Source organism: Schistocerca piceifrons, chromosome 4 (genome assembly GCF_021461385.2).
Source record: "Schistocerca piceifrons isolate TAMUIC-IGC-003096 chromosome 4, iqSchPice1.1, whole genome shotgun sequence".
Taxonomy (NCBI): Eukaryota; Metazoa; Arthropoda; class Insecta; order Orthoptera; family Acrididae; genus Schistocerca; species Schistocerca piceifrons.
The window spans coordinates 647,947,855-647,964,181 of record NC_060141.1 but is presented as its reverse complement, the minus strand read 5'-3'; the positions used below and the strand labels follow the sequence as shown (position 1 = coordinate 647,964,181).

General features: G+C 42.7%; 1 protein-coding gene across 4 annotated transcripts in view; it reads left to right on the top strand.

Moving 5' to 3' along the window:
• LOC124794783 (serine/threonine-protein kinase tricornered) overlaps positions 1-16,327 on the top strand; it is a 583,408-nt gene that overhangs the window by 416,095 nt on the left and 150,986 nt on the right. Inside the window, exon 2 of one of the 4 annotated variants that reach the window (XM_047258424.1) lies at positions 1,168-1,221. The exons of the other annotated variants lie outside the window; for them this stretch is intronic. The gene's annotated coding sequence lies outside the window, so the exon portion shown is untranslated. The remainder of the gene's footprint in view (positions 1-1,167; positions 1,222-16,327) is intronic. 4 annotated transcript variants of the gene reach the window in all.

The window sequence follows — 16,327 nt, the reverse complement described above, 5'->3', positions numbered from 1 at the left end:
TTTAAGTAGTTCTAGGTTCTAGGGGACTGATGACCACAACAGTTAAGTCCCATAGTGCTCAGAGCCATTTGAACCAACGTCACGACTGTTGAAAAGGCGAACACTTTCATCCAGTTAAGTTTTGATTCGTTTTATTCTGCCATTTAATGGCTTACAAGCCACTGCATGTGCAATATCGAATGTGGGCTGTATTATATACCAAGAGCAGATAGTCACTGGAGTTGTACTGGTGAAAATAACATTCTACAGACAGTCCGCCTGCCTACTCCCTTCGTAAGTCTTCAAAATTGTGTAATTATTTATTGGGATATTTTCACATCGTGCCATCCAGGAGATTCTGAAAAATGTATCGTGCGTAAAGAGAAAGATGCACGTTGTTAGGTCACAAGTACGGACATAAAGCAGTTCAGATTGTCGCGATTCGATAGCAATCTCTTCGCCACGTTGCAATCTTTGACCTGTCGGATGTTTTCTTTGTCAGAAGCTTGTACATAAAACTTATGATGAGTTATCACGCATGTACTGGCAAGTAAATAAGCAGGACGTTATGGTACTACGTGGTGGATGAGCATTCTAAGATGTGCCTGCAAAGCTTCAAAACTGTGTCAGAGATAATAGATGCAGAGAGCTCATTTTGCCTTACTGAAGCGGTCCGTTACGTCTACAAATTACAGCTATCAAATTGCATAATAGGTTTTACTATTTTTTTTACTAAAGGAGCAAACTTGAGCAGGTGGAAGATTTAGTAGTGGAACAAAATACTGCGTATTGAGTAACGGGCTGTGCTGATACGTACAATGATTATAACCGCATGTGGTGCTACTGTTCGCAAGCGCAAGTGTCTGCAGTAAGGTTTAGAGAAAGCTGCGTGTGCGGGCTGTGGTTTTATTAATTCACAATGGAAATTCCACCAGAGAATATTGTTTATAGTTTTACAACTGGCGCAAAAGACACCCGAAAGAGTTACGGACATGGCAGTGTACCAATTTTGTGTGTTCGCACCATTGGTTGGTCTATATCCACTATGTTCTCGTAAGTGCTTGTAAGAGTGCTATCATTTGTCTTCCCCTAATAATTTCATTTTACGAACTTATTTTGTAGCGTTTTTGAAGTTATTCTGTTTGTAATGTACCGTTAATAATGTACAACACATTTCTTTTGTTTTAGGTACGATACTTGGAATATTCGGAAACTGATGCCACACTGCTTGCTGAAGTATCGGTAGGGTTGCTGCGCATTTTTTTGTTGTTGTATGAAAGCCTTTTTTTACCAATTATGTGCCGCTTAACGAAGTATCGTTTGTCAAGTGCCGATGCAACGTCGAAAACTGTCAATGCAGAGTAAAGAATCGCGTAATAGAAGCTTCTGGTGTAGAGCATTGATGCTGTGGAGCACAATTCTTTTGTACTAAATGGTTTAATTTATGTTTCAAGCTTAATTGTTTCGACCTTTATCTGATAGATTCTTAAATTATTTGGAACATTGTTCAGGAAACGGCCATCTAGTAGTATTATAATTATTTGGTAAACACAACCGTGTTCGCGCAAAGTTGTTGCTTTTTATTTGTGGATGACCGGTTTCGATCAGCCACAGAACACACACAGTGCCAGCAAGGACGTGCCTGCTCCACTTCAGGAATCCCTACCACCACCACCACCAAGGAATGTAGGTCTGATGATATCTGTAGTAGATAGAAACCGGTCATCCACATACAAAAAGTAACAACTTACACGCGACCCCGACTGCGTGTACTAAATAATTATGAGAGATATTAAATGAAATTTCACTAGTTACATTTGTGCAAGGTGTATATACCATGACTTTTCTCTACAACTTAACATGTTCATAACCTTGCATTGGTACCAACAGCTTTAATAATATGCGTTTCGCATGCTCCACTAATGTCTTTAATTCCGCTTTATGTGTGTAATATAAAAACAGACGCCTGTAACATATGCACATGTGAAAAAACAATACCTTTAATTCATGGGTTAAAGGGTTTCGATATTTCATTGTGCCAGCGATATTTCCCTCGCACCAGCACCAGTCAATCCTGTTTGCTCAATTTCTTCATAGAGGTTACTTGCAGTATGAAAAGGAGAACAATTGGATAGCTATTTTCAGTAAACAACTTTCTTGTAGTCAAACTATGTGTCGTTAAGCATGCCACGATACTACATGGTGCGCAGTTACCATTTTCTTACATTACAGAACGTTAAGAATAATGAAAAGACATTGTTTCCTTTACTTGGGCTGCCGTTTTGCGATCTTCAGTTGTGGTCTTACGCTGTTAAACTAACCAATTTCTTCGCAGAATTAAAGGACAGTGGACTAGCAGTTTACTGCAGAAGTGTTCCAGCACTGCCGAGAAATGTGCTCCAGATTTGACACAAGAGAAAATAGTAAAGCCCTAATTTTGAACGCGTGCCGAGTATGTCCTGTTATGGGTTGCCACAGCTTTCAGAGTAAGACCCATATGAGTGTACTCCCGTTTGCACCCACCCCTTCCACTTCCCAAAACATTTCTAAATGCTGTTTCCGGTGAGGCTGTATAGCAGTTTCTTTCTTGCGACGAGAATAAGAACAACTCGACAGTAAAGTACACCACTACTGAATGGATCCACTGACGCTAAACGTGTCACAGCGTAACGATGTACGGAATGTGCAGCGAAGGACTCCCTGATTTCAGAATTAAATATCTCGAAAACTCAGATCGATAGATGGGCGCAACAAATGGTACTCTTATTTTGAACGCTGTAAGAATTTTATACTGCAGTTGTACAGAAGTTTCGAAATACAGGGTGTACATAAACTCTGGGAACACTTTATTTATTGTACAAGAACTATAGAGATATCATACATATGTCTTTTTAAGAGAAACCCAGGAAGTTTTTTTCTTTTTCGTGTATGCCGCCGCAGCGTAGTTTGGTAATTTGCAGATGTTAACGCTAGTCAGTTCAGGTGCGGAGCGTGCTTTCTGTGTGTCAGAGTTCGACAAAAACAAGTGTGCTACAGCTGTTCAAAGGATGTTTAAAAACAAGTACGCTAAGAAGCCACCTACAAGGATGGCCATTTACCACTGGCACAACAAATTCGTTACGACGGGTTGCTTGTGCCCGGCAAAGACAGGCGGGCGTCCCAGTGTGAGCGAAGTCAATGTGGAGCGCGTACGAGAGACAGTCATAAGGATTCCAAAGAAATCGATGCGTCGTGCAATCGGACTCTCCGTTCATCTTTCAGCAGGATGGGGCTCCACCCCATTTTCATCGTGAAGTTCGTGGGTACGTGAGCACGGAGCCGCCGCATCGATGGATCGGCCGTGCTACAGAAGGGGACAGCTGTTTCATGAAATTGCCTCGGCGATCACCAGATCTCACTCCGCGTGACTTTTTCTGTGGGGACACATTAAAGATCTGGTGTATGTACCGCCTCTACCAATGACGTAGCAGAGCTCCGGGAGAGAATACGGGAAGCGAGTGCCACATTCGACGATGCCATGGTGCGACGTGTATGGCAAGAATTCGATTACCGCATTGATGGCTGCCGGGTCACTCATGGTTCGCATATCGAATGTTTGAAAAAAAAAAAAAAAAAAAACTTTGAGTTTCTCTTCAAAATGCAATAAATAATTGAAAGTGTTCCCGGACTTTATGCATACACCGTAGTTCGAAAAGCTGCCAACAAATGGCTCTGTAAGCGCAATTCATAGTGAGTATAAGTAATGCGCTGCAGCTCACAGCGGTCACTTCCACCGCCGAAACGTGGTAGGAGGTTAGCGTACCGTCGAAGTGGTTGAAATCATGTATTCCATTGGACAACGTATTTTTGTGGTACTGTAGTACCACAGGTTAGAACACAGTCCTACGGCAACAAGACGTAGTTTCCAAACACGATTTAATGTTACAAAATTGCCAGTGCCAAAACCGTTCGCAAGCACTTCGCCAAATTCCAACGGACAGGCAGCGTGGCTGATGTGGAGAGTATTGTCTCCAGGTGAACTGTAATTACTTCTGAAAATGTCACCTCGGTTTCTGGAAACAATCGGCAAAATCCAAGGAAATCCGTCCGACAAAATTGCAGCATAGACTGGTGTGAACGTTGCAGTAGGCAGAGAATACTAAGACAGAGCCTGAACAGACAGGATTTGCATTCAAAATCCAAAGCCAACAGGCCATACTTGTACGATCTGTGCAACAGAGGGCTGACTTCGCGAACCAGATTCTCAGAGTGACTGATAATGATGCCTTCATCAGGTTCGCAGATTAAGCAGACGATCACCTGAACAAACAAAATTAGCGATTTTCGGATTCCGGAAGCCCCTATTTGTATGAAGGGGACCCTCTGTATTCTCCCATAGTTATTGTTACGACTGCGTTATTCAGTAGAGGCATTATTGCCCCTTTTCTTCATGCGAGTAACGATCACTTGTGAACGTTACGTTGCAGTATTGGAGCAGTTTGTTGGACGCAGCTAGCGTTGGAGGTTTGGCCAGGCACAAAGTCGTTCATGCAAGATGGGGCCAGCCAACGTCGAAACGAATAGGTTTTTCGCTTCCTCGGTGAGTACTTCGAGAATGGAGTCTTTCTGGTGAATCATTGGAAATTTTCTGGTGCAGGAATGGTTTGGCCTGCATATTCGCCCGTTCTGACCCTTTTTGACTACTTCTTATTTGGTGCGTTGAGAGTGTCTACCGGAACCATCGCACCTCACTGAACGAGCTTGAACGGCGATCTGTGTGGGAGCTGAATCCATTTCCTATGAGACTCTGCATGGTGTGATGGCAAACTTCAATTCGATGTTTCAAAAATATTGTGATGTGTTTGTAAAGACTGCTTGCATAGGTCGAGTGATACTGTACAGCGGACAGTGCCATCTGTTAGCAGTTCCTCGAACTATTTCGAAACTTTTGTATAAAATTGTAACAGCTTCCACAATAAACATACCTTTTGTTACACTCGTCTATCAATCTGTTTTCAAGATATTTAATTTTGAAATCAGGGGCCTCCGCTGAACACCCTGTAGGCAAGGTCCAAAGCAACCACCACAAATAGTTCCTTAGTATTTCGACACAAAAGAAATGAGAAAGCATATATTACTATGTTCAGTTTTTGTGCCGTGCCTCGTTTCTATCGCAGTACAGTTATTTTTAAGGTTAATTTCTGTTGTTCTCAGATTTTGTACTGATCTCAAACGACGTAAGGTGTTTGCTGTAAGGGAAATTAAGTTGATAGGTTTAGTTCATCATTAGATAGTTTTTCCTCCTGCCGTGACCACGCCACCTTCCTTTGTAGAAAACGTAAGCAGTAGTGCTATTCATACAGCAGACCGGAGTACGGTAGGACGAGAGTGCGACCATTTTACTTAGTAAAAATATCTGCCCACATTTGGTAGAAAGTGTTTCAGCTGTTCGGCAATACAGCTAGAGCTTTTTCACTGACAATCTTCCGACCGGACAATGATGTACGTCAGCCCGAAATTGTCGTCTCATATGTGGCTGTTAAGCTGTTAGGAGAATATTCAGTGTGTACATGGGCTTTGTCCATATGTATACACTTCCAAGCTAAGTGGGAAATCTATCGTACTGGAAAATTAGTTACTGAGCATGTGCCATGAAAGGCCGAGCGGGAACAAGATAGTACTGTTGCCAGACGTTCGGCCGAGCTATATATTGGACTTACGAATGGGTACTAAATGGATGGCCGATGGTAGACTGCCTCATCATTTGCAGGTGGTGTTACACTGCCTGTTAACATCAGTTAGCGGAGTGTAAAGTTCCTCATTGTCGCCTTAGCCGAACAAACGTCGCGTGATGTGACGCGCGAGCGAGCGTCACGGAACTACTTCATTTTAGGGTGGGTACTTCTAGCCTTAAGGTTGTCGCACACTGGGGCAGCCACCCGTGGTAATCACAAATGTTACCTCGTAGAGTGTACTTACTCCTTGTCACGCACTGAGAAGGCTATTCATGCAAGTAGTTGGTGCGGAGAAAACAGTGTCCCAAGGATGCTTAATAGCCAAGGGGTCATAATATATTTCGTAAAAGTATTTTATAGGACGAAATTGCCGAGCACACAGTGTAAGAGTCCGGTCATGAGTCTGCAGTCAAGAACCTGCAATATTTGCATAGTTAAATAATATGTCTGCATGCCGAAGCAAATAATGTAGAACATAGTTCTTATCTCTTTGTCTCGATAGCTGTTGTGCTGCTGCCGGCTTAACAACTGTTGCAGCTTCGAACACCTGATAGCTGTGGGGAAAACTTTTTCTAATGCTAAATCCTTTAGCATATACCAGGTGTCTCTCGTATGGATAGTCAGCCTAATTTTCCATGGTGTTTCGGCAGCTATTTGCAATTTCGTTTTTGCACGATGTAGCTGGAGCCAGTCCAAATAAATCCTGCTCATGATGTCTCACATGCGACGTTCAGCGTCGACGGAAAGCGTCTGTTTCTTTCCCGTTACAAACAAAATCATTTTAAATCGTAATTTTCCGTGCCCATGCGACAGAGCGGTCCCAATTTAGCCTGGTCCAATGATCGTTTAATCGCTTTTTTTTCCCCAACAAGACCAACGATACACGAAGAATTACCACCTCCCCACCATCGAATAGGTAACAGCGATTATGCATAACGGTAGCAGAAAGCGTGGGCCAGGGCAGTGCTGCCACTGCAGGAATACTGGTTATTCATTGTGTTTTACTGTCCTGTTAATAAATATCGGTAAAACGAATATCACAGTAGATCAGTTTGGAACCTCATTGTCGAATGGGCAAGTACAATTACACTTAAAAATAATTTCGTTCGTAATGAGAAACACATCGATGCTTTCCATCCATGTTGGACGTTGCGTGAAGGACGTGATGAGTTGCATTTCTTTGGGCTACCTCCAGCCATGGCTTCCAAAAATGAAATTGCTAATATTTGCCGAAACATTAAAGAAAATGGGCCTGACGACTCTTCGAATATACCCTGTATAGGACATTGATGAATCCAGATATCTTGTCTTGCCTGGCCGTGGATTACCCACTGCACTGTCATACACGCATTTTCACACTGCACGTACTAAACTCTGCAGAGCTTCTTGGAAAGCAAACTAACTTTGTCTACCAGTGAGGCGCACATAAACTTGGAACACGGCCTCAGAATTAGGGGGCTCCGAATTTTATAATGCATTATCTAATAAGAGGTGTTAAAATATAAACATTAGTCATACGCGTAATAGTCTATATACTAAAAGAAAATATTCTTCTTCATTGTAACAGAAGATATCATACTTCGGTTTTTATTTTTTCAAAAATCGCCAAACTACCCTTGTAATAATTCACAAGCGTATTTTCGCACAATTGTGACTTCTACAATGTTGGAACGTGCGGACACTCAACATTCATATGCAAGGCAGTAAGTACCGTTTCTCTGCTTCATCCTTTACGCTTTCTTTTCCTTCTAACTGCCATGTAACGACCAAACATGTATTTTACCACCTCAGAAGAGGTGACTGTTACAGCGTTGAAGAAATATCAATTAAAATGATTCGATGCATTGTATGTTCTTATCTAGTAACGGTATAGTCTTTCTATTTATCCTGTTACTACTCACCAAAATAATTTTGGCTCATTGGAGGTGATCGACGAATCACTATCAAACACCTCACTACACAACCGGCCTTACACAAGTCTGCGCACCCGATAGTATTTCACAAAACTTCATTGGAGTGCTATTCCTCATTCATACGCCTGGATCTCGCACATTTCGACTTCCATTTGCTTGTTCCAATGAAGAATGCTCTCCATTGGAAGCAGTACATGGACTGATGGGGAAGTTACTAATGCAGCAATACCTTGGCTCCGTCGTCGTCCAATAGAATGGTGCCATGTGCGCATCAGGCCCTCCCAATAAAGTGGCGCAAGGCTCTCGTTGAACGAAGATGATGTCGAAAAATAGGGTTTTGTAGCCAGAAGAGTCGGGAATAATATGGTGCATTGGTCAGGATGGCGGTTCAAACCCGCGTCCGACCATCCTTATTTAGGTTTCCCCATGATTTCCCTAAATCTCTTCAGGGAAATGCCGGGATGGGTCCTTAGAAAAAGCATGGCCTACTTCCTTCCCCATCCTCCCCTAATTTAATGGGACCGATGACCTCGCTGTTTGGTCCCCTCCCCTAAATCAACCAAACAATAAAACTGGCACGTTTTCAGAAAAGATAGTTTTGCTTTACTCATTTAATGCCCATCGTACATCAACGGTCTGACGGATAAGTGAGCAACAGTCGAATGTTCGCTGCTGAACCTGTAGAGTACCTGAAAGTGTCGTCTTTGAATGGTTGAAGAGGACACAGAATTTCTGTTTGGCTTTATGAATGCCAGCTTGGTCTAAATGTGGGAAAATGTAGGTTAATGCAGGAAAATCAACACTGCAGTGTTCGAATACAGTACTTATTTATTTAATGGTATGGTGATTTTATGCAATATACAGTTGATACAAGGCAAGTGATTTTATACAATATACACGTGATATAAGACAAGATTAAACCTTAAAGTCCTTGTTTTTCAACCAATTAATTAAGCTGGATGTGAGGGTGAACAAGTCGTCGGGAATTCCAGGGTATGAATGATGTGGACAGCGTTGGATTAAATGTTCAATTGTCTGACCTTCTTGATTGCATTCACACATTGGTGAACTGATCCAGCCCCATTTGTGCCTGAAGTAGCTACAACGACCATGTCCAGTCCTTAACCTGTTGAGGCGGCACCAGAGGTTCCTCAGTAGGTCAAAAGCTTTTGGCTTCTTCGTGGGATCAAGGTGATGGGCTATTGTTCCCAGTGTTTTTGTTGTCCATTCATGCTTCCAGCTTTCATTTAGATCAAAACAATCCGCGATGGGGTGTCCTGCAGCAACACTTTGCTGGTCTTCTTGATCGCAATCGTTGGTGTGGCGGATGACAGAATTCCTGGTGCAGTGGTAGAAAGGGTGATGCAGAGATTTTCTTGGCCTCCCTCAGTAGAACTTGTTTCCGCCTTAAGTGAGGTGGAGGGATGTGACTCAGTACAGGTAACCAGTGGCATGAGGTTGATTTGATGGAACCAGAAATACAGCGCGTTGTGTCAAGTTTTGTGTCTACCTTCTTCACATGTACACTTTCCAACCAGGTAGGTCGATTAAATCTAGGCATAACATGAAATGGAACGAGCATGTAAAGTCGGTCGTAGGGAAGAGTAATGATCGACTTAGGTTTATTGGGAGAATTACAGGAAAGAGTAGCTCATCTATTAAGGAGACTGCGTATAAAATACTGGTGCGACACGTTCTTCAGCGCTGCTCGAGTGCTCAGATCCCCGCCATGTCTTATTAAAAGAAGGTACCGAAGGAATTCAGAGGCATGCTGTCAGATTTGATACCGGTAGGATCCGTCCATAATTTTTGCATAAGGACACCGTAGACAAGAGAAATTTGAGGTCGTACGGAGGCATACAGGCAGTCAGTTTTTCTTCACTTCATTTGAAAATGGAGCGGGAAAGGGAATGACGAGCAGTGGTACAAGGTACCCACCGCCACTTAGCGTATGGTGGCTTGCGGAGGATGTATGTAGATGCAGACGAAAGCAGCCGCCCTGCCAGTATCCAGCTGGTCCCCAGTTGCCACTGAAACTGATTATCGGCTCAGCGCAGAGCTTGGTGAGGCATGGCTGGCAGACCTTGGGCGAGGGCTGTGGAGGCGGAGGGCACCCTGCTTGGCAGGTGGCCAGTAGCGGCGGCAACAGCCAGTGGCCAGTGCGTCACAGCGGCAGTACTGTGGCGGGCTGTTCCGGGACAGGTTCTGCACGTGCGCCGCGGCGCAGCTTACGTAACGTGCGCTCGGTGTTCGCGGTCCGGACCAGTCAGGCCATTTCCACGCACTGTGCGCGTAAATTCCCACGCAGCTGCGTCTCGGCGAAAGTCGATGAGTTACGGCAAGGGGCGCTGCGACTTCGTTTACTCGCGCGCGAACGATAAGACTGAGGGTAACAAAAGAGTGACAGGCTGTTCCCCACACCGTTCTCACAAGGTGGTTATGCAAAAGCAGCATAAGGCCTGCTCCCACTGTAGAAGACTAATGGCATATTAAGTGCCCTTGCATTTCATGAAATATTCGTATGTTTGTATAAGATCGTAGGCTTCCACGACAGTTTCATTTTGAATAAAAAACATTTTGTTGGGCCGTGTCACGTAAAACACTAAAGCAATTAAATTGCTACGGTGCTCTTGAAGGTGATTAACCACACTGAAGAGATAGCAGCAAGACAATCGAAACTTCGACAATTTAATTGCTGTAGTGTTTTACAATGAAGCGTCCTGACGCCCAAAATTATTTAATTCAAAATTAGTTTGTTTACTTTTGAAGTACTAGCAGATAGCCGTCAGGTTTCACCGCTAGTAGCTTTGCATGGGCGGACAAAAAACTCCGCAGTTTAGAAAAGATCGAGCTACTCTTCACCGAAATCCCTACATGAATTCCACTAATGTGGAAGAGAGCCTATATATGTTTGGGAGGACGATTCCTCAGCGCCTCGTAGAACGACGAATGTGGACGAAAGTTTTGTCTTCTTTAACTCTCTGAATTGACTCGCCTAAACATTTATTGTCCACCTCCTCCTCCTCTTCTCTTCTCAATCATAAAGTTTCCAGCTCATAATCTCAGTCCAGTCTGATCATTAATGAAAAGGTCACCAAACGTAATCGATCAGTTTATGCAAAGGATTGCCTACATGGATGGGCTGAAGTAACTTCTACAGTCTCCATTTGTTTAATGTCGAAATCGCATAAGAAGGAGAATTTCTTGGAAAGTCCATGGCCGTTATGTTGGTATAAAAGTTGAAGCCACGCGGTGGCGGAGTCCTACAGGTTCTTTCCCCTTTCGAGGAACTGGTACCCAAGGAAGTCTCCCAACTGGAGACTGAAAGATACCAAGCCGCCCATCGGGGCGAAACTGTACAAACGACTGATTTCCTCCCTCCGTCATGTTGGCTGCGGAGACCTATACTGTGTATCAACGTCTGGTACGTTAAAGCTGTTTTGATACAAGCGATACCCGGGATCTCACTGCATGACCTGATGTTTCCGCTTTCAATGTAGGGAATAAGTAAAGTCATTCGCCTTCTGTTGACTGTGTTACCTCTTAGTGTCAGGTGATCCCTCAGACGGGAGTGAGTTCCAGTTTTCACTAGTGAGCTAGAAAGATGGCAGTTTTCCTTTGTGGACATTCTTTTCAACCAAAGCATCTACAGTGGGCACATGAAGACATATCTTGCCGTCTTTGCGGCATTGTACGTACCGCCGGGTCACAGCAAGATGATATCGGAAGGTTCACTGGAGCCACTATGTCCAAACAGACTGCAATGAGCATATTACAAGAAAGGACCTTACGACCCAGATGTCCTTTCCGAGAACCTCACTTTACACATCATCCTGCTGCTCGCCTGTAGTTTCTGCCTTTCCCACATCAACTTCGTCATTGACGAAATGTTTCATTCACAGAATAGTCCAGATATTCTCTGACACAAGATGACAGCCATATTCGTGGGCGTAGACACATAATGAGCGGTACCTGCCAAATGTTATCCAGGAAATCGACACACTGTCAAGGTTCTATTATGTTGTACGGAGGCTTCAGTGTTGACAGCCATACAGATCTTGTCGTTGCCCATGGTTGTCTTACCGCCAGGCGGTACATGGATCAGATCCTCTTGGACCATGATGTGGCTACTGCATACAGTGTGGCCCTGAATTCCTTCTAATGCCAGGGCCGATGCGAGCGTCAGCAGGAATGTCTTGTAAAGCCAGAACATTGAAGTAATAGGGTGGCCAGTGTTGAGCCCCGACCTAAATCCCATCGCGCTTATGTGGGACATGCTTTACATGTTTGTCGTAGTCGTCGTCCTGCCCCATCACACTCTGTCCAAGAACTCTCATAGGCTGTCATTGAAAAATGGGAACGCATACCGCAGGGTGACCTCTGTAGACTTCTAGGAAGCATGTCACGTAGGTGTCAGAGTGACAAACGCTCACGGAGGGCATGCACGTTATTGAAGTGTCGAAGTCGAATGAAAACAACCCAGGCTAACGTGATGAATGATTTTTTCCACTTTGTTTCCGACACCTGTCGCACAACTTAGTTCTTTTTACGTAAACGATTGAGGATATAATGGTGTTTTGTTGTGTACTTAAACTGTGAAAGATAAAGGTATAGTTTGGTAACATACCTAGTCCTCATTCTTGCTAGTAGAGTATGCGAGACGCTCAAAAGTCAAGTTTCCCTATCAGTGGTAAGCTCTGTGCACTTGATACGCAACTCGTGGATAACAACACAGTTTCTTCACTCACTTAAGTCAAGCGTTCCTCGCTATCTCTATGGGACAGGACCGATTCTCGTTTATGCTTCTTATTGTTTTGTTTTTAACATATTTTTTTAGGTTGCTGCCTTGCAATTGATTTTAAACTAACTTGCCAAAAAGCTAGACTTGAGATTTTGAAAGTATCTCAGACCTGGACTGGACTACACTGCACTGCAATAATACGGGGTAAGAACCACCTCCCTGCAGTAAGGAAGGGGGTGCAGGTGAAAACGGGGTGAGAAAGAAGCATAATGCACAGCACCGCCTGTGCAATTGGAGTTCCTGCACGATGGCTATGCTTAGCAGATTGCGTCACAGCCCCTACACGCCCAATGCGTGTAAATTACCTACTAGAGAAAGTGTCTGCGATAACTCATCCGATTTCTAGGTTCACCTCTATAAAGCCGGAAGCGATTCCTGTCAAGTCTGCGTACGTATCACTTGCAACCGGATAAAAATTTCTGTGAAAGTAAGGCCTCTCCCAGCATCTTCACGGCCGCGGAGGAGGAGTGAAAAAGGGGGATATAAAAGAAAAACTGACGGACTCTTGGAGCAATTTCAGCCAGATTTGCTATATAGATGATTCATTTTACGTTTTCATTAAAACACACTCACGTCCGACGGTTCGGAACAAATTTTGCAATTGATTTTTAACTAACTTAGCGTGAGGTAGAGTCTTCAAATTTTTAACATAGCTCAGAACTGAATGACTGTGCAATATTAACTCGCTTTCTTGTGTGGTGTGTGGCGGAGGATACATCTTGTATCACTGCCATTTTTCCTTTTCCTCAACCGGACGCGAATGGTTAGCTGGAAGAACTGTTGCTGGTAAGCCTCCGTGTGAGCTCGCGTCACACTAATTTTTACCTTCATGTTCTTTTCGCGAGATAAACGTCGGAGGAAGCAGTATATTGGCTGCCTCGTGTGAAGATAAATTGAAATTAATCTAAAATTTACCACATGTCTCGGTTGTAATCTCATCAAGTCAGTGTTAGCCACTGACGACGATTATTTAGGCTGGTCTTCTAAAGCTCCGGATTTTTATTCGAATTTGAAGCGGTAAATTAACCAAGAAGTTTTTATCCAACGACCCCATCGCCAAGCCGTTACGTCAAGATATTCGAACGTACTGAAAGAATTCGTACACACAACACTAAAAAGCAGAAAATAATTATTCAAATAAATACAGTTAATATACAGTTTTTAAAAAAGTCTTTACATCGTAGGAAAAAAATATAAAATAATTTCTCTTAGCCCCCATACAGATACCTAACTCACGACGGATAGTCACGAAAGTTTGGTGAGCGTGAATTTTTAACAACTGTGCACAGATTTGTAATATCTACAACAAAAACGTGGGCGCATGAAATAGATAATAAGAGGGCGTGTTGAGAAGCAGTGCTTCCAAATTTTTTGTGTTCTCAATATTATTATTTATTGTGTTCTCAATTTTACGCTTCTCTGACGCAAGTTCCCACCCTCTGCCGCTAGAGAGCTCTGAATCGTAGAGTGTAAAGTGGCAATGAGTAACAGAACTATGTCAACCGACGCCTTGGCTTCACGTCACCGATCATTCTCCATGCAGTCCCCCACTGGGGCCACATCCGTTCTTCATCTGTTTCCAAAACTTAGTCCTCAAAAGCGGTGCAAGTGGATGTGAGGTTGTGGCTCCGTCAAGGAAGTCCGTCATTCTACAGTGACGGTATGAACAAACTCGTCTCTAGTTGGGAGAAATGTGTTCGTCATCGTGGTGAATATGTTGAGAAATAAATATGTAGACATGAAGAATAAAGATGTAGACTTATCAAAACGTTTGTTTTATTTAAAAAACTGTAAAAAGTTAAGCATAAAAATTAGAAGGCTTTACTTTTCAGCAGCTCTTAGTTAACAGATCAACTATTCATGCATCGATTGTGTGTTACACGTCACATGTTTTCCGGGTTAAATTTTACGAGTATTTACGTAGCTATTAAAGATTCACAATCACAAATTTTCGTATCGAGGTTGAGAGAATACTTCTATTTAATTACTTTTAGTTTCATTCCTTGCTCTAGAGCAGGCCAGTGTATGGTTCACTGACCCAGAGTTGCGGATGCTTCCTATAAGACACTGTAACCGCTGAATCGCATTTACTCTCTATCCTTATTCTGTAGTTATCCCGGTGTCTCATTTTCTTTCACTGAAACTCTAAATTAGGCGATAAAACACCAGCTCAGAGAAGCAGCCCGAGGTCTTCACGATGCAGGGGCAGACGGTTAGTGAGTGTCTCTCTCTCTCTCTCTCTCTCTCTCTCTCTCTCTCTCTCTCTCTCTCTCTCCCCCCCTCCCTCCCTCCCTCCCTCTCCCTCTCCCTCTCCCTCTCTCCTCTCCCCCCCCCTCTCTCTCTCTCCCATTCACGATCCTGGGCACAAAAAAAATCTTCATTCCGGTCTAGGTGAGACCTTGCAGTAGGAGCCTAAAATAAATCTCCAGTGAATGCTGAATGGTTAATTAAAATGATGGCCGTGATTGATGAAGTAAATGCATCTTTTCACGTTTTTTATTATCGCATATACGAAAAGAGCCGCGAAATATCTGTTAATAATAATGCTGTGCTTTGCTTTTCTTTATCATCATTACCCTTTAGCGGAATAAAATGTATATATGGAAGTCTTATTGTTCTGTATCTGGCCTACAATTTAAGGAACGATTTTTCGTAACTGCAACTCACGCTAAGAATCAATATATCTTCCCTGCTTCATAGTGATTAAAAGTTGAAATTACTTTGTTATGAGCACTGATGTTACAGTCCGTGTGATCGTTCAAAAACACAAGTTCGCAGTGGATTTTATTTCTCGTTAAAATGCTATTTCATACCACGACTAGCCCAAGAACATGAGACTCTCATTAAAAAATACGTTGTCACTATAAAGTTTGCCAGATCAGAACGGAGCACAGCAAGATTCCTATCAGATTCTGAAGGTACATTAAATTATTTGCACTGTAAATTATATCCTATCAGCAGCCCGCGTCAATCTGCAACACATCATAAAATCTGCTGATCTTCACTGCCAGTCTGGGAGCTAAAAGAAATATTATTTTACTATTATTTTACCGCTTCCTTGCGGTATGCTCGACTATATTGTAAGTCGTTTAAATACGCCGCGGCAGCGGCTCTTCGTTCTCCACGCAGCTCAGCACCACAGATAATATTTATATAACTGAAAAATGTCTCAACAGGATGGGATAATATGCAAGCAAGCTTAACAATAAATAATACAAGTTTTCATTTAAACAACTCTATTAAAACCTTTAAATATCTCAGTGATTACAGACCTTTGTGAATTCACACGTAATGGCGTACATTGCTTAGTCTCGACAAAAGAATGCTACACTAGCGTTCGCTACTACGACACAGGATATCTTACTCGTTCGACTCCCAGGTGAAGAAGACAAAGAAATTGCTATTCGTCACGTATTATATACTAGTTACTTATTTTAATCTTTGTTCGACATTTATCGTCTGTGGCGGTTTCATTACTCGCCGACGCAGATATTCTCAAAAATAAATAATAAAAAAATACATAATTTTATACAATAACACAATATGATACATATAATTTTCTCGTTACTACATAATATGTTGTTTTTGTTTCTTACTAGACGTTACAATCTGACAGCGTAAAATGTTAGCTAACCTTCTTCTGCACTCACACAATTTAAAAGTACGTTGTTCTGTTACACATTCTGCAAAATTCAAAGAATTACGGTCTTCCACTGTTCGTAATTGTTTCACATACATTGAATTAAATATCTCCGATCAGAGCTAAACTTCAGAATCACCAATCACATTGCAATATACAATCACTTCCGTACCCCAAACTACAAATCACATAGATTATAAATGCTGTAATGAATTCTTTCATATATTCTGAAAAACACCAGATACGTGAAATGCGCCGTAATTTCCTAGCTTCAGTGAGA